General features: G+C 47.1%; 1 protein-coding gene and 1 long non-coding RNA gene across 2 annotated transcripts in view; one reads left to right on the forward strand and one right to left on the reverse strand.

Moving 5' to 3' along the window:
- LOC143805911 (cytochrome P450 2A13-like) overlaps positions 1-25,490 on the reverse strand; it is a 116,145-nt gene that overhangs the window by 64,162 nt on the left and 26,493 nt on the right. The window lies entirely within an intron of this gene.
- Positions 14,798-17,260, forward strand: LOC143805915 (uncharacterized). Its single transcript, XR_013221353.1, has 2 exons — positions 14,798-15,263; positions 16,921-17,260. It is a non-coding gene; the product is annotated as an uncharacterized LOC143805915 (long non-coding RNA).

Here is a 25,490-nt window from a genome sequence, read left to right on the forward strand (position 1 = left end):
AGTCTTTGTAGCTGGAGGCCACTTTTTGTATTGTACCAGTTTTTTGTTGTATGTTTGGAACTGAAGGTTGAAGCTCAGCTTTATTCAGTTGAGGACAACACCAGGCAGGGGCAGACAGACCCCTTTAGTAGGCCGGAACAGCCAATTGCATTTTTAAAAATGGTAATTTGGAACAGAAGGTTGAAGCTCAGCTTTATTCAGTTGAGGACAACACCAGGCAGGGGCAGACAGACACCTTTAGTAGGCCGGAACAGCCAATTGCATTTTTAAAAATGGTAATTTGGAACAGAAGGTTGAAGCTCAGCTTTATTCAGTTGAGGACAACACCAGGCAGGGGCAGACAGACACCTTTAGTAGGCCGGAACAGCCAATTGCATTTTTAAAAATGGTAATTTGGAACAGAAGGTTGAAGCTCAGCTTTATTCAGTTGAGGACAACACCAGGCAGGGGCAGACAGACACCTTTAGTAGGCCGGAACAGCCAATTGCATTTTTAAAAATGGTAATTTGGAACGGAAGGTTGAAGCTCAGCTTTATTCAGTTGAGGACAACACCAGGCAGGGACAGACCCCTTTAGTAGGCCGGAACAGCCAATTGCATTTTTAAAAATGGTAATTTGGAACAGAAGGTTGAAGCTCAGCTTTATTCAGTTGAGGACAACACCAGGCAGGGACAGACAGACACCTTTAGTAGGCCGGAACAGCCAATTGCATTTTTAAAAATGGTAATTTGGAACAGAAGGTTGAAGCACAGCTTTATTCAGTTGCAGCTTCTTGGCAATAATATAAAGAAGACGAGACAGGACAACACTCGTTGGATGCCATATCTGTGTTTTCACTGGTAAAAAAACTGTCAGTTAACTACTTGTAGGAGAAAGTTTTTGTAGCTGGAGGCCACTTTTTGTATTGTACCAGTTTTTTGTTGTATGTTTGGAACTGAAGGTTGAAGCTCAGCTTTATTCAGTTGAGGACACCAGGCAGGGGCAGACAGACACCTTTAGTAGGCCGGAACAGCCAATTGCATTTTTAAAAATGGTAATTTGGAACAGAAGGTTGAAGCTCAGCTTTATTCAGTTGAGGACAACACCAGGCAGGGGCAGACAGACACCTTTAGTAGGCCGGAACAGCCAATTGCATTTTTAAAAATGGTAATTTGGAACAGAAGGTTGAAGCTCAGCTTTATTCAGTTGAGGACAACACCAGGCAGGGGCAGACAGACAACTTTAGTAGGCCGGAACAGCCAATTGCATTTTTAAAAATGGTAATTTGGAACAGAAGGTTGAAGCTCAGCTTTATTCAGTTGAGGACAACACCAGGCAGGGACAGACCCCTTTAGTAGGCCGGAACAGCCAATTGCATTTTTAAAAATGGTAATTTGAAACAGAAGGTAGAATCTCAGCTTTATTCAGTTGAGGACAACACCAGGCAGGGGCAGACAGACACCTTTAGTAGGCCGGAACAGCCAATTGCATTTTTAAAAATGGTAATTTGGAACAGAAGGTTGAAGCTCAGCTTTATTCAGTTGAGGACAACACCAGGCAGGGGCAGACAGACACCTTTAGTAGGCCGGAACAGCCAATTGCATTTTTAAAAATGGTAATTTGGAACAGAAGGTTGAAGCTCAGCTTTATTCAGTTGAGGACAACACCAGGCAGGGGCAGACAGACACCTTTAGTAGGCCGGAACAGCCAATTGCATTTTTAAAAATGGTAATTTGGAACAGAAGGTAGAATCTCAGCTTTATTCAGTTGAGGACAACACCAGGCAGGGACAGACAGACACCTTTAGTAGGCCGGAACAGCCAATTGCATTTTTAAAAATGGTAATTTGGAACAGAAGGTTGAAGCTCAGCTTTATTCAGTTGAGGACAACACCAGGCAGGGGCAGACAGACACCTTTAGTAGGCCGGAACAGCCAATTGCATTTTTAAAAATGGTAATTTAGAACAGAAGGTTGAAGCTCAGCTTTATTAAGTTGAGGACAACACCAGGCAGGGGCAGACAGACACCTTTAGTAGGCCGGAACAGCCAATTGCATTTTTAAAAATGGTAATTTGGAACAGAAGGTAGAATCTCAGCTTTATTCAGTTGAGGACAACACCAGGCAGGGACAGACCCCTTTAGTAGGCCGGAACAGCCAATTGCATTTTTAAAAATGGTAATTTGGAACAGAAGGTAGAATCTCAGCTTTATTCAGTTGAGGACAACACCAGGCAGGGGCAGACAGACCCCTTTAGTAGGCCGGAACAGCCAATTGCATTTTTAAAAATGGTAATTTGGAACAGAAGGTTGAAGCTCAGCTTTATTCAGTTGAGGACAACACCAGGCAGGGACAGACCCCTTTAGTAGGCCGGAACAGCCAATTGCATTTTTAAAAATGGTAATTTGGAACAGAAGGTTGAAGCTCAGCTTTATTCAGTTGTGGACAACACCAGGCAGGGGCAGACAGACACCTTTAGTAGGCCGGAACAGCCAATTGCATTTTTAAAAATGGTAATTTGGAACAGAAGGTTGAAGCTCAGCTTTATTCAGTTGAGGACAACACCAGGCAGGGACAGACAGACACCTTTAGTAGGCCGGAACAGCCAATTGCATTTTTAAAAATGGTAATTTGGAACAGAAGGTTGAAGCACAGCTTTATTCAGTTGCATCTTCTTGGCAATAATATAAAGAAGACGAGTCAGGACAACACTCGTTGGATGCCATATCTGTGTTTTCACTGGTAAAAAAACTGTCAGTTAACTACTTGTAGGAGAAAGTCTTTGTAGCTGGAGGCCACTTTTTGTATTGTACCAGTTTTTTGTTGTATGTTTGGAACTGAAGGTTGAAGCTCAGCTTTATTCAGTTGAGGACAACACCAGGCAGGGGCAGACAGACACCTTTAGTAGGCCGGAACAGCCAATTGCATTTTTAAAAATGGTAATTTGGAACAGAAGGTTGAAGCTCAGCTTTATTCAGTTGAGGACAACACCAGGCAGGGGCAGACAGACACCTTTAGTAGGCCGGAACAGCCAATTGCATTTTTAAAAATGGTAATTTGGAACAGAAGGTTGAAGCTCAGCTTTATTCAGTTGAGGACAACACCAGGCAGGGGCAGACAGACACCTTTAGTAGGCCGGAACAGCCAATTGCATTTTTAAAAATGGTAATTTGGAACAGAAGGTTGAAGCTCAGCTTTATTCAGTTGAGGACAACACCAGGCAGGGGCAGACAGACACCTTTAGTAGGCCGGAACAGCCAATTGCATTTTTAAAAATGGTAATTTGGAACAGAAGGTAGAATCTCAGCTTTATTCAGTTGAGGACAACACCAGGCAGGGGCAGACAGACACCTTTAGTAGGCCGGAACAGCCAATTGCATTTTTAAAAATGGTAATTTGGAACAGAAGGTTGAAGCTCAGCTTTATTCAGTTGAGGACAACACCAGGCAGGGGCAGACAGACACCTTTAGTAGGCCGGAACAGCCAATTGCATTTTTAAAAATGGTAATTTGGAACAGAAGGTTGAAGCTCAGCTTTATTCAGTTGAGGACAACACCAGGCAGGGGCAGACAGACACCTTTAGTAGGCCGGAACAGCCATTTGCATTTTTAAAAATGGTAATTTGGAACAGAAGGTTGAAGCTCAGCTTTATTCAGTTGAGGACAACACCAGGCAGGGACAGACCCCTTTAGTAGGCCGGAACAGCCAATTGCATTTTATAAAATGGTAATTTGGAACAGAAGGTAGAATCTCAGCTTTATTCAGTTGAGGACAACACCAGGCAGGGGCAGACAGACCCCTTTAGTAGGCCGGAACAGCCAATTGCATTTTTAAAAATGGTAATTTGGAACAGAAGGTTGAAGCTCAGCTTTATTCAGTTGAGGACAACACCAGGCAGGGGCAGACAGACACCTTTAGTAGGCCGGAACAGCCAATTGCATTTTTAAAAATGGTAATTTGGAACAGAAGGTTGAAGCTCAGCTTTATTCAGTTGAGGGCAACACCAGGCAGGGACAGACCCCTTTAGTAGGCCGGAACAGCCAATTGCATTTTTAAAAATGGTAATTTGGAACAGAAGGTAGAATCTCAGCTTTATTCAGTTGAGGACAACACCAGGCAGGGGCAGACAGACACCTTTAGTAGGCCGGAACAGCCAATTGCATTTTTAAAAATGGTAATTTGGAACAGAAGGTTGAAGCTCAGCTTTATTCAGTTGAGGACAACACCAGGCAGGGGCAGACAGACACCTTTAGTAGGCCGGAACAGCCAATTGCATTTTTAAAAATGGTAATTTGGAACAGAAGGTTGAAGCTCAGCTTTATTCAGTTGAGGACAACACCAGGCAGGGGCAGACAGACACCTTTAGTAGGCCGGAACAGCCAATTGCATTTTTAAAAATGGTAATTTGGAACAGAAGGTAGAATCTCAGCTTTATTCAGTTGAGGACAACACCAGGCAGGGGCAGACAGACCCCTTTAGTAGGCCGGAACAGCCAATTGCATTTTTAAAAATGGTAATTTGGAACAGAAGGTTGAAGCTCAGCTTTATTCAGTTGAGGACAACTTGAATTAGGGACTGCAGACAGACTTTGCAGGCTGTCCCCTGTGTGGACCATGCATCCAATACATTAACCCATTGAGCCACAAAGGACACGTAACCTTCCGTGGCCAGGCCTACAGGTCCATGTGTCTTTTGTCAGGTATACCTTTGGACTGACAAATTGACAGAATGCAAGGACAATGCGGTCTTTAACATGCAGGTGGAGGGGTGGGATGGCTTTTCTCGCAAAAGAATTGTCAACTGGGTAGCTCATAGTGTGGTATATCGTAGTTCATCCTGCTTTATTAATATTAAATTAAATAAAAAAATAGGCTCTAGGCACTTTATAATTGGTTCCAGGGGAACACGGGCAGCAGTGGTCTGGTCAGTGGAGGCCTAGTGGAAGGAGGGACCGCAGACAGGCTTCGAAGGCCTAACATAAAAAAATGGGCTGGCTGTAGGCACTTTATAATTGGTTCCAGGGGAACACGGGCAGCAGTGGTCTGGTCAGTGGAGGCCTAGTGGAAGGAGGGACCGCAGACAGGCTTCAAAGGCCTAACATAATAAAATGGGCTGGCTGTAGGCACTTTATAATTGGTTCCAGGGGAACACGGGCAGCAGTGGTCTGGTCAGTGGAGGCCTAGTGGAAGGAGGGACCGCAGACAGGCTTCGAAGGCCTAACATAGAAAAATGGGCTGGCTGTAGGCACTTTATAATTGGTTCCAGGGGAACACGGGCAGCAGTGGTCTGGTCAGTGGAGGCCTAGTGGAAGGAGGGACCGCAGACAGGCTTCGAAGGCCTAACATAAAAAAATGGGCTGGCTGTAGGCACTTTATTATTGGTTCCAGGGGTACACGGGCAGCAGTGGTCTGGTCAGTGGAGGCCTAGTGGAAGGAGGGACCGCAGACAGGCTTCAAAGGCCTAACATAATAAAATGGGCTGGCTGTAGGCACTTTATTATTGGTTCCAGGGGTACACGGGCAGCAGTGGTCTGGTCAGTGGAGGCCTAGTGGAAGGAGGGACCGCAGACAGGCTTCAAAGGCCTAATATAAAAAAATGGGCTGGCTGTAGGCACTTTATAATTGGTTCCAGGGGTACACGGGCAGCAGTGGTCTGGTCAACGGAGGCCGATTGTAATGAGTGTCTGCCAGTTAGTAGTCCAAAACAACAACTAAATGTGAATGTCTCGCATTAAAACAAAACAAAAACACTAAAGGGTGCAATCATTAGGTTCAGGGGTGGGATCCTCTGCGTTGTTTCAGACCTACTAATTTTGCGCAAAGTATTTACTGTGGTAAATAGAGGACACTGCCCCTGACTATGTTAAGTACCATCATACATGTCAACACAATGGTATTGTCAGTGGCAGGTATGGAAGGATGTCAGCGCATAGACTTAACATTGGTGGAAGTGTGAGAGATAACTGTGGAAGTGGTAGAGCAATGTTTGACCTGGGGGTGGGTGAACTCTCTTGTGGCCGGCGTTACAGGCCCAAGGCCCCTCATGTTACAACAGTGTGTCTGACGTTGGGTGGCCACCACCACCGCCAGAGACACTTTATTGTACTATGAGGGACCCAGTAGCAATGCCGTCGACCAAAAGCGAGAACACCCACCTCTTCAGACAAACAGCAGTCTCACGGGTGCTTGCGCCAAGTCGCGATACCACGGCCCCGTGTGGGGAGTTTGGCCATTTAGGGAGGTGTAAACATGTCGTATGCTGGACAATCAGCTGCAGTAAATTAGACATTAGAAAAGTAATTCACAGTAGTCCACAGGCAAGAGCTTTTCATTGGAAAGCTAGGTGTCGGCCGGGCAAGGTGGGGCAAAAGATTTCGAAATCCAGTTGTGGTTCATTTTAATGAATGTTAGATCGTCAACATATTGAGTAGCCAGACGAGTCCTTTTTTCGGTTAATATTGAACCTGCAGCACTGAATACTCTTTCTGATAGGACACTTGCTGCCGGGCAAGCAAGCTCCTGCAATGCATATTCTGCCAATTCTGGCCAGGTGTCTAATTTTGATGCCCAGTAATCAAATGGGAATGACGGTTGAGGGAGAACATCGATAAGGGATGAAAAATAGTTAGTAACCATACTGGACAAATGTTGTCTCCTGTCACTTTCAATTGATGCAGCAGTACCTGTCCTGTCTGCGGTCATAGCAAAATCACTCCACAACCTGGTCAGAAAACCCCTCTGTCCAACGCCACTTCTGATGTGTGCACCCCTAACACTCCTAGTCTGCTGCCCCCTTGAGCTCGTGTGAGAACGATCACGTGCGCTGTGTGCTGGGAATGCCTGAAGCAAACGGTCAACAAGAGTTGATTGTTTGGTTGCTAATATTAGTTCCAAGTTCTCATGTGGCATAATATTTTGCAATTTGCCTTTATAGCGTGGATCAAGGAGGCAGGCCAACCAGTAATCGTCATCGTTCATCATTTTTGTAATGCGTGTGTCCCTTTTTAGGATACGTAAGGCATAATCCGCCATGTGGGCCAAAGTTCCAGTTGTCAAATCTCCGGTTGTGATTGGGTGAGGGGCAGTTGCAGGCAAATCTACGTCACTTGTGTCCCTCAAAAAACCAGAACCCGGCCTTGACACGCAACCAATTTCCAGTGCCCCCGGGAAAGATTCCGCATTAAAAATATACTCATCCCCATCATCCTCCTCGTCCTCCACCTCCTCTTCGCCCGCTACCTCGTCCTGTACACTGCCCTGACCAGACAATGGCTGACTGTCATCAAGGCTTTCCTCTTCCTCTGGTGCAGACGCCTGCTCCTTTATGTGCGTCAAACTTTGCATCAGCAGACGCATTAGGGGGATGCTCATGCTTATTACGGCGTTGTCTGCACTAACCAGCCATGTGCATTCCTCAAAACACTGAAGGACTTGACACATGTCTTGTATCTTCGACCACTGCACACCTGACAACTCCATGTCTGCCATCCTACTGCCTGCCAGTGTATGTGTATCCTCCCACAAAAACATAACAGCCCGCCTCTGTTGGCACAGTCTCTGAAGCATGTGCAGTGTTGAGTTCCACCTTGTTGCAACGTCTATGATTAGGCGATGCTGGGGAAGGTTCAAAGACCGCTGATAGTTCTGCATACGGCTGGCGTGTACAGGCGAACGTCGGATATGTGAGCAAAGTCCACGCACTTTGAGGAGCAGGTCGGAGAACCCAGGATAAGTTTTCAATAAGCACTGCACCACCAGGTTTAAGGTGTGAGCCAGGCAAGGAATGTGTTTCAGTTGGGAAAGGGAGATGGCAGCCATGAAATTCCTTCCGTTATCACTAACTACCTTGCCTGCCTCAAGATCTACTGTGCCCAGCCACGACTGCGTTTCTTGTTGCAAGAACTCGGACAGAACTTCCGCGGTGTGTCTGTTGTCGCCCAAACACTTCATAGCCAATACAGCCTGCTGACGCTTGCCAGTAGCTGGCCCATAATGGGACAACTGGTGTGCAACAGTGTCATCTGCCGATGGAGTGGTTGGCCGACTGCGGTCTGTGGAAGAGCTGTAGCTTCTGCAGGAGGACGAGGAGGAGGAGGAGGGGGTGCGAACGCCTACAGTCAACTGTTTCCTAGACCGTGGGCTAGGCACAACTGTCCCTAAATTGATGTCCCCTGTGGACCCTGCATCCACCACATTCACCCAGTGTGCCGTGATGGACACATAACGTCCCTGGCCATGCCTACTGGTCCATGCATCTGTAGTCAGGTGCACCTTTGTACTCACAGATTGCCTGAGTGCATGGACAATGCGCTGTTTAACATGCTGGTGCAGGGCTGGGATGGCTTTTCTAGAAAAGAAGTGCCGACTGGGTAGCTCGTATCGTGGTTCAGCGTACTCCATTAGGGCTTTGAAAGCTTCGCTTTCAACTAACCGGTAGGGCATCATCTCTAACGAGATTAGTCTAGCTATGTGGGCGTTAAAAGCCTGTGTACGCGGATGCGAGGATAAGTACTTCCTTTTTCTAACCAGAGTCTCATGTAGTGTGAGCTGAACTGGAGAGATGGAGATCGTGGAACTTGCGGGTGTGCCGGTGGACATGGCAGACTGAGAGACGGTTGGAGACGGTATTGTTTCCGCTGGTGCCCTAGATGCAATATTTCCTCCTACAAAACTGGTGATTCCCTGACCCTGACTGCTTTTGGCTGTCAAAGAAACCTGCACAGATACTGCCGGTGGTGCGGAAAATGGTGGCCTTACAGTGACGGAAGGGATGTTGCGTTGATGACTAGCTTCATTGGCCGAGGGTGCTACAACCTTAAGGGACGTTTGGTAGTTAGTCCAGGCTTGAAAATGCATGGTGGTTAAGTGTCTATGCATGCAACTAGTATTGAGACTTTTCAGATTCTGACCTCTGCTTAAGCTAGTTGAACATTTTTGACAGATGACTTTGCGCTGATCAATTGGATGTTGTTTAAAAAAAATGCCAGACTGCACTCTTCCTAGCATCGGATCCCTTTTCAGGGATTGCAGACTGAGCTTTAACCGGATGGCAACGCTGTGCTCCAACAGGTTTTGGCTTTGACACGCGTTTTGGGCCAGATAGGGGCCCGGCAGATGGAACCTGTTGCGATGTTGATGCCTGCTGCGGCCCCTCCTCCACCTCCGCTTCTGAACTACTGCTGCCTGCACCCTGTTCCCCCAATGGCTGCCAATCGGGGTCAACAACCGGGTCATCTATTACCTCCTCTTCGAGCTCGTGTGCAACTTCGTCTGTGTCACTGTGTCGGTCTGTGGTATAGCGTTCGTGGCGGGGCAACATAGTCTCATCAGGGTCTGATTGTGGATCTGTGCCCTGAGAGGGCAATGTGGTGGTCTGAGTCAAAGGAGCAGCATAGTACTCTGGCTGTGGCTGTGCATCAGTGCACTCCATGTCAGATTCTACTTGTAATGGGCATGGCCTGTTAAGTGTTTCACTTTCTAAGCCAGGGACGGTATGTGTAAAGAGCTCCATGGAGTGACCCGTTGTGTCGCCTGCTGCATCTGGAGCGCCCCCACACCGCCGCAGGGCCGAGGGGTACCCGGAGCCGGGCCTCTAGGTCTCAGTCCTGGGGTTGTCACGGTGGCTAGACCCGGTCCGTGGCCCTGTCTGTCAGTGGGGGACGTCCGGTGCAATAAGTGGTGTAGTAACGGTGTAGCGGTGCAGTTGTGGGGTGCAGGTCGCGGTAAATAACGAGGACACCAGGTTGCAGTCTCTTTACCTCTTTACTGAAGCTCTCTGGGTCCTCAGTCCAGAATACGGCTCACCAGGCTGCGCAAGTCCGGCCGGTCCAATGGCACTTCCAGAGCTCTCCTTGCAGGTGGAAATCGGTGCCTTCCTTCTAGCGCTATGTGTTGCAGTCCTTCCCTGCTGTGCTTACGGAAAGTACCCCACAACTGTTGTGTCTGTTTCTCGTGTTCCCTCACAACAACTTAATTCGCAATGATCTTCCTCGTCCCTCCAGATACTATGGTAGGAACGCACCCGTATGACGGGGGGCTCGGAGATCTTCCGGGACTCTATCTGCGCCCCTCTCCTGTTGGTACCCCCCTTTGCCTTCCTGGGTGATGCGTGAGACAGTCCGCCTAAAGCTAACTGCCCTGCCGTAGGTCTGAGGTATGGCTTGAAACTCTTTACCTCCTCGGCGTTCCGGCCACCGGTAGTGCGCCTCAGTAAGGTGCTGCCTCTTTCAGCACAACCCTCACTGGTATCTCCTTTCGCTTGACTTCGTTTCTCACTCAGCACAATCTATCTCGCTTCTAGTCCTTTCTTGAGTCCCGCCGCTTCCAGGAGCCTGCGCGGACCCGTTACGTTCTTTCAATGCCAAGCCTCTGCCAGGATCCCACCCCTGGCAGAGACCCTACAGTCTCTCCCTTCACAACACCCCCTGCCACAGGGTGTTGCTCCATTCAATCCCGTCAGCGTTCTCTCTAACTTCCTGCCTGACCCCCAGTTTACCCACTATGGTGGGGAGTGGCCTAATGAATAGCACCCTTAGCTCCCCCCGGAGGCCCAGCTGTGAAATGTATTGGTGACTGTGATACCTGCTCAGAGAACTCCTTCAGTGCCATCGAACGCACCATGGCCCCCCTTAGTGGCTGAGCCATGATACTGCAACGACCAGGACTCTGGGGCGCTGCACTCCCCCCTGGTTAAACACAGTACTCCGGGACTGGGAAGAAAAACAACAATACAGGTTAGCAAAAAGACATACAATTTTGTTGAGTGCAAATAACAATAAGTATACTTAAGTAGGCTTCCCTTTATGGGAGGTGAGGACACTTGTAACGTTACAAACATAATCAACATTATAAATTACAGAGCATAAATATCTTCTGTTACCCAACCGGGTATTCTACTTAGTGCAATTTTTTTGAACAATAACTTAACATTGCCTTTAAGAAACTCACACTCTTAGTCTATCAAAGGCCTTCCTATAATCACATTATAAGGCATTTCAACTTTACATTCTCCTTCTTGTGAACCTGCAGGACCGCCTGTCCCTACGGCACCAGACCTACTGCCTCTCCTTTCTTTTACAGGACCGCCCTGTTCAGCCAGGGCCTACTGCCTTTCGCTACTATACACAGTATAGACATAACATTCCTTTCATTTAAAGAACTCTGAGCCCGCTCTACTCGGCTCCTTTAAGGACTCACTCTCTAACCCCTACGGGTTCACTCTCTGTCCTTAGTAACAAAGTAACTTTTCAATGGGGACGCGGGGTTTACCTTCTATCCTCACCTTCATTATTACTTCTTTTACTTTCAACTATGCAGGCTTCTACATCTACCCCTACGGGCTCTCTGCATCTTTCCTTTCTACAAAACATTATTCAGATTTCACATTTCAACAACTTCAACACATATAACTCGGCATGTAAAACAGTTACATTTTCTTTTTCAAGGCATCATTATCACATTACTGTTCGGTAACAGTATCTCTTTCAAATTTACTTCGTCACATCCCCTTTAAGAGGGGACCAAGCCTTTCTGAGGTAGCTCGTCTTCTCAGCCTACCAGTCTTATGCAAAGTTCCAGCCCGGGATCTTCACAAAGTGTCTTTAACTAGGACTAGTAGGAAAGGTTTCTTCGCAAAGTGTCTTTAACTAAAACCAGTAGAGAAGGAATCTTCGCAAAGTGTCTTTTGGCTCAAACCAATAGGGCAAATATCTTCGCAAAGTGTCTTTGGCTAAAACCAGTAGGGAGCACCCTTAAGAAGGTGCAAACTATTTACAAAAGAAAGTTCGAATCATGCACAGTCCATGATTTCTGCAGTTTGTATCACTTTGTGCAAAAACTTCAGAAAAGGACAACAAACAAAGGGGATCCCGGGTCAACAGAGGGATCACCTTTAACCCTAGACGGGTTTAGCAGCAAACAGGAACAGTTAAAGGAATGAACAGTTAACTATTTACATTTTCATGGTATCAAGGTTTATTCTTCTTCTGGTGGCTTTGGTTCCTGGGCCCCGGTCACTGTGACACGGATTCCAGCGGCAAGCTCCACAGGGGCCACCAGGTCACTCGGCGTCTGGATTTGAAGACTAACCCGACGGGCAAGCTCGGGAGCTACTACAAAGCGCACCGTGGAGATAGTAACGAGATCCGGCAATTCTGGATCACCCGTAATTGGGGCCACAGGCGAGACTCTCTCAGGCTCACATCGCCGCACCTTCCGGGCACGCCATCCTTGCGCATTCTGGTGGCGGGTGTACGTCACTTGATCTCCCTCCCGTAGCGGCTCGCCCTCCCGATCACAGCAGGGGGTGTCCACGTCGTAGCCAGCAACGAAGATGCCAGTAGGTAAACCTGATTCCCAAATGGAGCCCCACCCTTTCTTGGGGTAGAAGGCTGATACAATTCCTCGTCTTACTGCGTCCTTTCCACCATATATAAACTTCTTACTTTGCATCTCCTGTTTTTCAACTTCTTCGCGCTGCTTCCAGTGTTGGAGTATGCATTGTTTGTACTGTTCCCAGGTAAACACCGCAATAGTGAGACCATCCACTGGAACCCCGTCCTGCTCGACCCAGGGGGTATCCCATCGAAACATCACTCCTCCCGGGTCCATCTCTATGGGTTCCCCCCACTTGGTGGGTAATGGTGGTAACAGTTTCCCCATCGCGCCAGGGGTGAGGATCGCCCGGTCAATTGTGAAGGAAGGGCTACTGTTGGGGGGGAAATCGGTCGCGGGAGCGGGATCGAGTGCGGAGGCAGGGGCGCCTTTCGTACCTGCGCCTAGTGTGGTCCCACCGTGGTCGATCCGGTCCGCCGACAAGGGCACTGGAGTCAGCTGCAGCCCGGACCGTGGCTCCTCCAATGGGATTCTCGGATTCGGCTCCGCTTGCTGTGGTTCCTCCTCCTCCAACTCCGAAGTCGGGATTGGTGGAGGTAATTCCGCTGTCAGCTTCACAGGCTCCTGGTCCGTCGCTGGTGAAGGATGGTAGGCCGGGATCGCTTCTTCCTCGCTCAGGCACTTGCTGCTCGTCATCGCCGCCTGATAGTCGCCGGCAGTGCATGCACCTAACTCCGCCATTTCTCCGAGGTCGGGCTTCTCCGTCGCCAGCTTCCCGCCGTTGCATATCAAGGGGTGTTTCTCTTCTGCTCTGAGGCAGGTCATCTCTTTGCAGCCAGAAGTGCAGGGGGCGGTAGCCATTTCTCGCGCCACACTGGGAGTCTCCGCCCATAACACACCCTCCTTCTCCTGGGGTGTAGCAATGGCGGCGCCTTTTGGCGGGAACTTTTGGCGGCTAATGGCGCAGCACAATCTTGCAATAAAGTACAGTAAATCACAGTCTCTAGGCACACATGACCTGATTCTTCAGGCTTAAGTAGATCCTGTTCGTGACGCCAAATTTGGAGCGCCCCCACACCGCCGCAGGGCCGAGGGGTACCCGGAGCCGGGCCTCTAGGTCTCAGTCCTGGGGTTGTCACGGTGGCTAGACCCGGTCCGTGGCCCTGTCTGTCAGTGGGGGACGTCCGGTGCAATAAGTGGTGTAGTAACGGTGTAGCGGTGCAGTTGTGGGGTGCAGGTCGCGGTAAATAACGAGGACACCAGGTTGCAGTCTCTTTACCTCTTTACTGAAGCTCTCTGGGTCCTCAGTCCAGAATACGGCTCACCAGGCTGCGCAAGTCCGGCCGGTCCAATGGCACTTCCAGAGCTCTCCTTGCAGGTGGAAATCGGTGCCTTCCTTCTAGCGCTATGTGTTGCAGTCCTTCCCTGCTGTGCTTACGGAAAGTACCCCACAACTGTTGTGTCTGTTTCTCGTGTTCCCTCACAACAACTTAATTCGCAATGATCTTCCTCGTCCCTCCAGATACTATGGTAGGAACGCACCCGTATGACGGGGGGCTCGGAGATCTTCCGGGACTCTATCTGCGCCCCTCTCCTGTTGGTACCCCCCTTTGCCTTCCTGGGTGATGCGTGAGACAGTCCGCCTAAAGCTAACTGCCCTGCCGTAGGTCTGAGGTATGGCTTGAAACTCTTTACCTCCTCGGCGTTCCGGCCACCGGTAGTGCGCCTCAGTAAGGTGCTGCCTCTTTCAGCACAACCCTCACTGGTATCTCCTTTCGCTTGACTTCGTTTCTCACTCAGCACAATCTATCTCGCTTCTAGTCCTTTCTTGAGTCCCGCCGCTTCCAGGAGCCTGCGTGGACCCGTTACGTTCTTTCAATGCCAAGCCTCTGCCAGGATCCCACCCCTGGCAGAGACCCTACAGTCTCTCCCTTCACAACACCCCCTGCCACAGGGTGTTGCTCCGTTCAATCCCGTCAGCGTTCTCTCTAACTTCCTGCCTGACCCCCAGTTTACCCACTATGGTGGGGAGTGGCCTAATGAATAGAACCCTTAGCTCCCCCCGGAGGCCCAGCTGTGAAATGTATTGGTGACTGTGATACCTGCTCAGAGAACTCCTTCAGTGCCATCGAACGCACCATGGCCCCCCTTAGTGGCTGAGCCATGATACTGCAACGACCAGGACTCTGGGGCGCTGCACATCCTTCTCTCTTGTTGTAGTTTTTGCTGAGGAGGACAAGAAAGCGACTTGTCCCTGACCGTGAACATCCACAAGCGACGCGCTGCTTTTACATTTACCAGTTTCAGAAGAGGAGGCAAAAGAGCTAGAGGCTGAGTCTGCAATGTAAGCCAAAACTTGCTGTTGCTGCTCCGGCTTTAAAAGCGTTTTTCCTACTCCCAGAAAAGAGAGCGTTCGAGGCCTTGTGTAGCCAGACGGCGAAACTGGCTCCACAGCTCCAGACTTAGGTGGAATATTTTTATCCCCACGACCACCTGATGCTCCACTACCACTACCATCATTACCAGCTGACAATGAACGCCCACGGCCACGACCTCTTGCACCAGACTTCCTCATTGTTTTAAAAAATTAACCAAAGTAACTTTATTTGTTGCTGTCAAACAACTTACACGGTGAGCTATAACTTCAGTATGATTTCTATATCCCTTAACAGGTTGGTGAGACCACAAGGAAAATCAGGCACAATGTTACACACTCTGTTTTCTGTGGCACAAAATCACAGAGATGACACACACGCAGGACTGTCACTCAAGCACTAATGTCAATATTATTCTCCCACCTAATTTTTTTTTTTTTTTCTCAGGGAGACTTTAGAAACCAAATAAGATAAAATGTTTTTTTCAGGGACAATTTAGAAACCAAATACTAATAAAAAAAAAAATAAAATAAAAAAATAAACAGGCTTTCTATGGCCCACTGAATGAGAGAGAGAGAGGTGGCACACCCAGGAGTCAAGACTGGCACACAAGCTGAAAAGGCAATATTACTCTCCCACTGTTTTTTTATGTATTTTTTTTTTTTCAGGGAGACTTTAGAAACCAAATAATATTAAAAAAAGGAAAAAAAAAATAGGCTTTCTATGGCCCACTGAATGAGAGAGAGAGAGGTGGCACACCCAGGAGTCAAGACTGGCACACAAGCTGAAAGGGCAATATTACTCTCCCACTGTTTTTTTATGTTTTTTTTTTTTTTTTTCAGGGAGACTTTAGAAACCCAATAATATAAAAAAAAAATAAAAAATAAATAGGCTTTCTATGGCCCACTGAATGAGAGAGAGAGAGGTGGCACACCCAGGAGTCAAGACTGGCACACAAGCTGAAAGGGCAATATTACTCTCCCACTGTTTTTTTATGTTTTTTTTTTTTTTTTTCAGGGAGACTTTAGAAACCCAATAATATTAAAAAAAAATAAAAAATAAATAGGCTTTCTATGGCCCACTGAATGAGAGAGAGAGAGGTGGCACACCCAGGAGTCAAGACTGGCACACAAGCTGAAAGGGCAATATTACTCTCCCACTGTTTTTTTATGTAGTTTTTTTTTTTTTCAGGGAGACTTTAGAAACCCAATAATATTAAAAAAAAACAAAAAAATAAATAGGCTTTTTATGGCCCACTGAATGAGAGATGCCACACACGCAGGACTGTCACTCAAGCACAAATGTCAATATTAATCTCACACGTTTTTTTTTTTTTTTTCTCAGGGAGACTTTAGAAACCAAATAAGATCAAATGATTTCTTTCAGGGACAATTTAGAAACCAAATACTAAAAAAATAAAAAGACTTTCTAGGGCCCACTGAGTGAGAGATAGCACACACAGGAGTCAGGAGTGGCACACAAGCCCTGAGGCCAATATTAATCTCCCACTGATTGATGTTTTATTTTTTTTTCTGGTAGATTTTAGAACCCAAATCAAGCAAAAAAATAAATAGGCTTTCTATGGCCCACTGAGTGAGAGATAGCACACACAGGAGTCAGGAGTGGCACACAAGCCCTGAGGCCAATATTAATCTCCCACTGATTGATGTTTTATTTTTTTTTCTGGTAGATTTTAGAACCCAAATCAAGCAAAAAAATAAATAGGCTTTCTATGGCCCACTGAGTGAGAGATAGCACACACAGGAGTCAGGAGTGGCACACAAGCCCTGAGGCCAATATTAATCTCCCACTGATTGATGTTTTATTTTTTTTTCTGGTAGATTTTAGAACCCAAATCAAGCAAAAAAATAAATAGGCTTTCTATGGCCCACTGAGTGAGAGATAGCACACACAGGAGTCAGGAGTGGCACACAAGCCCTGAGGCCAATATTAATCTCCCACTGATTGATGTTTTATTTTTTTTTTTCTGGTAGATTTTAGAACCCAAATCAAGCAAAAAAATAAATAGGCTTTCTATGGCCCACAATTTGAGAGAGAGAGGAGGCACACCCAGGAGTCAAGACTGGCACACAAGCTGAAAGGGCAATATTACTCTCCCACTGTTTTTTTATGTTTTTTTTTTTTTTTTTCAGGGAGACTTTAGAAACCCAATAATATAAAAAAAAAATAAAAAATAAATAGGCTTTCTATGGCCCACTGAATGAGAGAGAGAGAGAGGTGGCACACCCAGGAGTCAAGACTGGCACACAAGCTGAAAGGGCAATATTACTCTCCCACTGTTTTTTTATGTATTTTTTTTTTTTTTCAAAATGACTTTAGAAACCCAATAATATAAAAAAAAAAAAAAATAATAATAATAAATATGCTTTCTATGGCCCACTGAATGAGAGAGAGAGAGGTGGCACACCCAGGAGTCAAGACTGGCACACAAGCTGAAAGGGCAATATTACTCTCCCACTGTTTTTTTATGTATTTTTTTTTTTTTTCAAAATGACTTTAGAAACCCAATAATATTAAAAAAAAACAAAAAAATAAATAGGCTTTCTATGGCCCACTGAATGAGAGATGGCACACACAGGGATGGCACTGTAGCAGAAATGCCAATCTTAATCTCACACAAAAAAAAAAAAAAAAATGTCCTACAATTACTATCTCCCCTGCAGTAATCTCAGCCAGGTATGGCAGGCAGCAATAGAAGTGGACTGATGCACAAATTAAATAAAAAGTGTGGACAAACAAAAAAGATAGCTGTGCAGAAAGGAAGGAACAAGAGGATATGTGCTTTGAAAAAAGCAGTTGGTTTCCACAGTGGCGTACACACAGCAATACAGCTATCACGGAGCCTTCTAGGGCAGCCCAATGAGCTACAGCGCTGAGATAAAAAAAAAAAAAAATAGCTTCCACTGTCCCTGCACACCGAAGGTGGTGTTGGACAGTGGAAATCGCTACAGCACAAGCGGTTTGGTGGTTAGTGGACCCTGCCTAACGCTCTCCCTGCTTCTGACGAAGCGGCAGCAACCTCTCCCTAAGCTCAGATCAGCAGCAGTAAGATGGCGGTCGGCGGGAACGCCCCTTTATAGCCCCTGTGACGCCGCAGACAGCAAGCCAATCACTGCAATGCCCTTCTCTAAGATGGTGGGGACCAGGACCTATGTCATCACGCTGCCCACACTCTGCGTTCACCTTCATTGGCTGAGAAATGGCGCTTTTTGCGTCATTGAAACGCGACTTTGGCGCGAAAGTCGCGTACCGCATGGCCGACAAGCACAGGGGTCGGATCGGGTTTCATGAGACGCCGACTTAGCCAAAAGTCGGCGACTTTTGAAAATGAACGACCCGTTTCGCTCAACCCTACTGGGAATATGTTTTATAGGTTTTATAAGGTGGGATGTGATTAATGCATTAATGCATAGATGTGTAATATATTGTTAGGATTTTTTTTATTAATGGAAAAGGTTCCTTTTTTAGTTGGAGAGGAGAACAACTACAAACTGCATCTCTTTGGAGCACCCAACATGTCCACATATTAAACATAGCCTACTTATATAATTGGACACCATGTAATGCTTAAACTCTCCTGTGGGTGTGCTGCAGGAACAATAAACACCTTCTCTAACAGATAACTGCTGATTGCTGATGGTTCCAGTGGTTAGACATTTTGTGATTGCATGCTGTTAAGCAATTTATAAGCAGGAAACATTTTAAATTTTTCACATACAACATAATGCTATAACTTACACTCAGGCCAAGCACCAAGTGAACATGGTAAATCGGTGGGGTCTACTGAACCTGTAGGTCCAGCTCAAGCCAGATTGATGGCTTGCATCATATATACCATATCTATCTATATATATTGTGGAAGGTCGTCTCACTCAGTTGCTTCTCAAGGTAGACACAGGAACACTTTGTTAGGGGTCGAGTTCCCTCCTCTGCACAGGGGGAATCTCGGTCCATCTCCGCTGCGGTCTCCTATTCTTCTCCCGCCGCAGTGGAGCCTGCTCAGCGGAGACGTCGGTCCCAGCATCTCGCTCAGTCTGACTCTGTGCTAAGAGTTACTGCTGCCTTTCCTGCTTCTGCCATTGAAGTCGGTGCTGGGCAGTGGCGAGCAGACGCTTCTGGGTCTAAGTCCTGCTTTGCTCGTTCTGAGCATGCCCAGAGTAAGATCTCTCAGTGAATATCGAGGGTCACATGATCTGATACTGCAGCTAAGGTCATTGGCTCCTTCAGGAAGGTCCTGTAGGTCCTCACGCTCTGGTGTAGCTTCTCATTGGTCCTTCTAGGAAGGTCCTGTACGTGCTGCTGCTATTTAAGGTTCGCATGACCGCATGGCCATGCGCTAGTATTGTTCTTTGTTAAGTGCTTTGCGCCAGTGTGGTCACGAGAGTATGTGAACCCAGCCCCAGTCAGTGTCACCTGCTGGGGCTGGGTTCTTCTTCGTGCAGGAGAAGAATGGGGAACTGCATCCATGCATAGACTACAGGGGTCTTAATGCCATCACCGTTAAGAATAAGTACCCTTTGCCCTTGATATCTGAGCTCTTCGATAGGCTTCGGGGAGCAAGGGTGTTTACTAAACTAGATCTGCGGGGTGCTTACAACCTGATTCGCATCCGTGAGGGGAACGAATGGAAGACGGCTTTTAACACCAGGGATGGGCACTATGAATATCTGGTGATGCCCTTCAGGCTCTGTAATGCCCCAGCCATTTTCCAAGACTTTGTGAATGACATCTTCTGGGATATGCTCACCACCTTGGTCGTAGTGTATCTGGATGATATTCTCATCTACTCTCCAGATATTGACTCCCATCGGAGAGATGTTTGCAAAGTCTTCGACCTCCTACGGGCAAACATCCTCTATGCCAAGTTGGAGAAGTGTGTGTTTGAGCAGGAGTCCTTACCTTTCCTGGGCTATATCATCTCCGCCCAGGGATTGGCCATGGATCCTGCCAAACTACAGGCTGTGATGGACTGGCAGGAACCCCATTCTCTTAAAGCGGTGCAGCGCTTTATGGGGTTCATAAATTATTATCGTCAGTTTATTCTGCACTTCTCGACTTTGGTAGCTCCCTTGGTTGCCCAAGAAGGGAGCAAATCCCAAATTGTGGTCTGTGGAGGTCTCCAAGGCCTTTAACTCCATAAAGTCTCACTTCGCTAGTGCTCCCATCCTACATTGCCCCGATGTATATAGGCCATTTATCATGGAGGTGGATGCCTCATCTGTTGGTGCTGGAGCAGTTCTCTTCCAAAAGGATGCTCAAGGTCGGAAGCATCCTTGCTTCTTTTCTAAGACCTTCTCACCAGCAGAAAGGAATTATTCCATTGGGGACAGGGAGTTGCTAGCCATGAAGTTGGCATTCTCAGAGTGGAGACATCTCTTGGTGGGAGCTCGTTTTCCCTTCCAAGTCTACACAGATCACAAAAATTTGGTGTACCTGCAGACAGCCCAGCAGTTAAATTCCCGCCAGGCCAGATGGTCCTTGTTCTACTCCCAGTTTCATTTCACCCTCCATTTCCTTTCTGGGGAGAAGAACATTCGTGCCGACGCCCTCTCTCGCTCTGTTGTGTAATTTGTGGAGGAGGAAGAGGAGCCTCGGCTTATTGTCCCCACCGAGAGCCTGAGAACTGTGGCCCCGGTTTCGCTAGAGTCTCTGCCTCTGGACAAGACTTTTGTACCATCCGGTTTGCGACCGGAGGTTCTCTCTTGGGCACACTCGTCCAGGGTGGGTGGACATTTTGGTTCCAAAAGGACATCTGAGTTACTGGCGAGGACATACTGGTGGCCGCATATGGCTCGTGATGTCGCAGATTATGTTCAGGCGTGTGTCTCCTGCGCCAAAAATAAGTCTCCTCGACAACAGCCAGCTGGGTTATTATATCCTCTACCGGTGGCAGATAGGCCCTGGGAGATGGTCGGGATGGACTTTGTGGTGGGTTTGTCTAAGTCTCGTGGCTGTACCGTCATTTGGGTTATCACCGATCATTTTTCTAAAATGGTGCACTTGGTGCCGCTTCCACGGCTACCTTCTGCATGGGCCTTGGCAGCGTTGTTTATTAAACACATTTTCCGCCTACACGGTATGCCAGACAAAATTGTCAGTGACCGGGGTCCCCAGTTTGCGTCTCGGTTCTGGAGAGAGCTTTGTCATGTTCTCAGTATTGAGTTAAATCTCTCTTCTGCTTATCATCCCGAGACGAATGGGTTGGTAGAGAGGGCCAACCAGACCTTGGTCACATATCTGCGACATTTTGTCTCAGCCAGGCAGGATGACTGGGCATCCTTGCTATCATGGGCAGAGTTTGCACTGAACAACGCTGTAGCCGACTCCACTGGACAGATGCCATTCCTCCTTAATTATGGTCAGCATCCGCGGGTACCTGTGCCCATGCCCGTGTCTTCCGCCGACTCCAGGGTGGTAGACTGGGCTGTGGAGGCACGGGACATTCGGGACCGCACTCAGGATGCCATTCGGGCCTCCAAGGAGAGAATGAGGTCTTCCGCCGTTGCACATCGGCGCCCCGCTCTGACCTTTGCTCCCGGCGATTTAGTGTGGCTCTCCGCCCGTAACATCAGGCTGCGTGTTGAGTCCACTAAGTTTGCTCCTCGCTACTTGGGTCCCTTCAAGGTCCTCGAACAGGTTAATCCTGTGGTCTACCGTCTAGCTCTTCCTCCACGCCTAGGTATCACTGACACCTTTCATGTGTCCCTCCTTAAGCCCAAATACATGTCCCGGTTTTCTGAGTCATCTGCCGGGACATCGGGTTCGTCTATGGACGATTACGAGGTGAACGCTATTTTGGGGTACAAGGTGGTTCGTGGCAAAAAATTTTATTTGGTGGACTGGAAGGGTTACGGTCCTGAGGATAGGTCCTGGGAGTCTGCTGAGCGCATTCGGGCTCCGCAGCTCATAGCTGCCTTCGAACGTAGTGAGGCCCAAGGGGGGGGGGCCCTAGGAGGGGGGGTAATGTTAGGGGTCAAGTTCCCTCCTCTCCACAGGGGGAATCTCGGTCCATCTCCGCTGCGGTCTCCCATTCTTCTCCTGCTGCAGTGGAGCCTGCTCAGCGTAGACGTCGGTCCCAGCGTCTCGCTCAGTCTGACTCTGTGCTAAGAGTTACTGCTGCCTTTCCTGCTTCTGCCATTGAAGTCGGTGCTGGGCAGCGGCGAGCAGATGCTTCTGGGTCTAAGTCCTGCTTTGCTTGTTCTGAGCATGCCCAGAGTAAGATCTCTCAGTGGAGATCGAGGGTCACATGATCTGATACTGCAGCTAAGGTCATTGGCTCCTTCAGAAAGGTCCTGTAGGTGCTCACGCTCTGGTGTAGCTTCTCATTGGTCCTTCTAGGAAGGTCCTGTACGTGCTGCTGCTATTTAAGGTTCGCATGACCGCACGGCCATGCGCTAGTATTGTTCTTTGTTAAGTGCTTTTCGCCAGTGTGGTCACGAGAGTATGTGTTCAGGGACCCGGCTGAAATAAGCCCCTAGAATGCTGGCACCTCCAGCGAGGAGTTTGTGTTTGAATGTGTTCAGGGACCCGGCTGAAATAAACCCCTAGAATGCTGGCACCTCCGGCGAGGAGTTTTGTGTGCATGCGTGACCACTGACTTCTCTCTGTGTGGGCAGTTAGCCTGTGCCTCTGTGAAGCCTAACAGGGCACAGTGCTTTTCTTTCACGACTACTCGGTGAAATAACTGAGTTAGTCCATACCGCCATATCGTGCCGCCATTGCTAGCAGCAGGTACTCCTGCACGGTGGACCCCGGGCTGTGAACGCACCAATATCAATAAAAACATCTCTATTTATTCAGTGCGTTCCGCTAGCCGTAACACACTTTATATTAAATGCTTACCTGCTGAAGCCTCCAACCAAATGCACTGGCACACAGGTGCAAAAAATACCGATGAAACAACCACTTTCAATCCAGTGTTGGCTGTCTGGCATTAGTGCACAAAAAGATAAGAGGCAATGCACAGGCAATGCAGAGCATCTGGTTTACAGCCTATTACTAAAGCACATACAGGCGGGCCGCCCAGTGCTACAAAATGCATGCTGTGTGAATAGAGGCCTACAGTTTACAGAGCCATCTTGGTCCGACTGAACCCTGCTAGATAAAGTGCAAAAAAAAACAACATATCAATGTATGCAAGGTATTAGTTAATATTGGGGCCTCAATACGTAAGCTGGTAACCCACGTCAAGGGTCCTTACATTTTGCCAGTCCTAACGCTAAACATTGAGTAAAAGCTCACAGACACAAAAAGAGGACTTAAAAATCCTCCAAAAATTGAAAAAAGTCACAGAGAAAAAAGCAGAGATGATTACCTGCTGAAGCCTCCAAACAAATACACTAGCAGGGTGCAGCGGACTCGATAAATGATGGCAAAAACACAGGTGCAAAAAATACTGATGAAACAACCACTTTCAATCCAGTGTTGGCTGTTTGGTATTAGTGCACAAAAAGATAAGTGATAATAGTCTGTATGTGGCATTGTTCACACAGGCAATACACCCTTGACAGGTTCCTAAACCTGTTGCACATATAGTAAGTCCACCCTAATGATTGCGGTAGACATATGGCATTGGTAGAGCAGCTTCGGCCTGCTGAAAACCTGTCTCCCATGCTTGTACACCTAAGATGTCTAGTTCATAGGAGATTGGCAATTTTACAATATACTGCAATATTACAGTATTACAATGTATTACATAAATGATTGCAGGTTCAAAAATACCACCCCCCCCATTCCCCTCTTTTCTGGAAGGCAAATAAAATATAAAAATGACTTTATTTTGTATCTCCATATACCTAACTGTCCGATCTGATAAAAAATCACAACAAGCAAAAAAAATGAAATTACTATGTTGCTCCTGAAAAGTTAGACAAGTGGAGTCTGTATGGTTCAACCCATGTCATGCGAGTACTAAGCAAGCATGCGATAGGTTGCAGTACTGAATCAATGGACGTGGTGGAAATGCCATGGATTACATTGGAGCTGCGAGAATTATTTTTAATAACAAAGTGGTGAATGAGGGATGGTTTTTTGTTTTTATTTGTTACCTGTCTCTTTTTACATCAGATTCAGTGGACTACGTAGGAATCCCTGGACTTTTTTTTTTAAAGTGGTGAAAGAGGGCTAGAGTTGGGGGTGTTTTTTCAAATACAATTTAGTGTGTATGCTTTTGTTTTAATTTACTTGGTTAGTAATGGGGGGGTGTAATACATTTAACTCTACATTTCTAACCCTTGGGCTTGATGGCAGTGGACATTACAAAACTGACATCAACCCCATAAACCATTACCCCGATTGCCACCGCACAAGTGAATTCGGGAAGAGTAGGGCCAAGCTCCAGAATTGGCACATCTCATGTGATGTGCCACTTGTGGGGCATCTACGTGCTTATATTTTTAAGCTGGGAAGGACCCAATTACCAGAAACCTTTCTAGTCTGATAATATAAGCCCACAGCTGTCTGCTTTACCTTGGTTAGTTATGAAAAATAGGGGACCTATCTTTGAAATCATTTTCTTTTAATTATTAATTTATTTAACAAGTTAAATAAGGCTAAACACCCTTTAGTGCCACATGAAAGGCACTAAAGGGTGCTAATTTATTATTTGTAGTGCACTTGTGACATTAAAAATATGCAGGGCATCTATCTATTCTATCTATCTACCTACCTATTTTGCATATCTGTTCTATCTATCTACATTGGCTTGTGAAAGTATTCACCCCCTTGCCATATTTCATGTTTTGCTACCGCACAACCTTGAATTTCACGTTTCTTTAAAGGGTTTGTATCAGCTCATGTAAAGAGCATGTCTACAACTGTGAACATTTGGTTTTCTAATAATTGTGAAGCAAACATTGGGACAAAATAACTGAGAACTTCTGTGTGCATTCCTATTCACCCCCCTAAAGTCAGTATATTGTGGAGCCTCCTACTGCGGCAATTACAGCTGCAAGTCGCTTTGGATAACTTTCTATGAGCTGTCCACATGTTGCCACTGGGATTTTTGCCCATTCCTCAAGGCAAAGATTCTCCAGTGCCTTCAAGTTAGATGGTTTCCTCTGGTGAACAGCAATGTTCAAGTCTGACCACAGATTCTCAATTGGATTAAGGTCTAGGCTTTGACTAGGCCACTCCAAAACATTTACACGTTTTCTCTTAACCTACTCAAGTGTTTCTTTAGCAGTATACATTGTCTTGTTGGAAGGTGAACCTCCATCCCAATATCAAATCACTGACAGAGTGAAACAGGTTTTGCTCAAGAATATCCCTATATTTCGCACCATCCATCATTCCCTTGATTTGGACCATCTTTCCCTGTCCCAGCTGCTGAAAAAAATCCTCACAGCATGATGCTGCCACCAACATGTTTCACTGTGGGGAGGGCGTTCTTGGGGTGATGAGCTGCGTTGGTTTGGCACCAGACATAGTGTTTACCTTTATGGTCAAAAAGTAAAATTTTGGTCTCATTTAACCTCTGCACCTTCTTTCATACATTTAGGGAGTCTCCCACATGTGTTTTGGCAAGCTTAAAGCGAGCATTACAAATTTTGTGCGTAAGTAAAGATTTTTTTTCTGTCCCCTCCTACCTAAAGGCCACCAATATGGAGTGTATGGCTTATTGTGGTCTTATGAACAGATGCTCCAGTCTCTGCTTGGGGACTCTACAGCTCCCTCAGGGTTATTGATGGTCTCTTTACTACCTCTCTGATTAATACCCTCCTTGCCCGGTCTGAGAGTTTTGCTGGGCAGCCTTCTCTTGCAGGTTTGTTGTGCTACCAAGTCCTT

Source organism: Ranitomeya variabilis, chromosome 2 (assembly GCF_051348905.1).
Source record: "Ranitomeya variabilis isolate aRanVar5 chromosome 2, aRanVar5.hap1, whole genome shotgun sequence".
In the NCBI taxonomy this organism is placed as follows: domain Eukaryota; kingdom Metazoa; phylum Chordata; class Amphibia; order Anura; family Dendrobatidae; genus Ranitomeya; species Ranitomeya variabilis.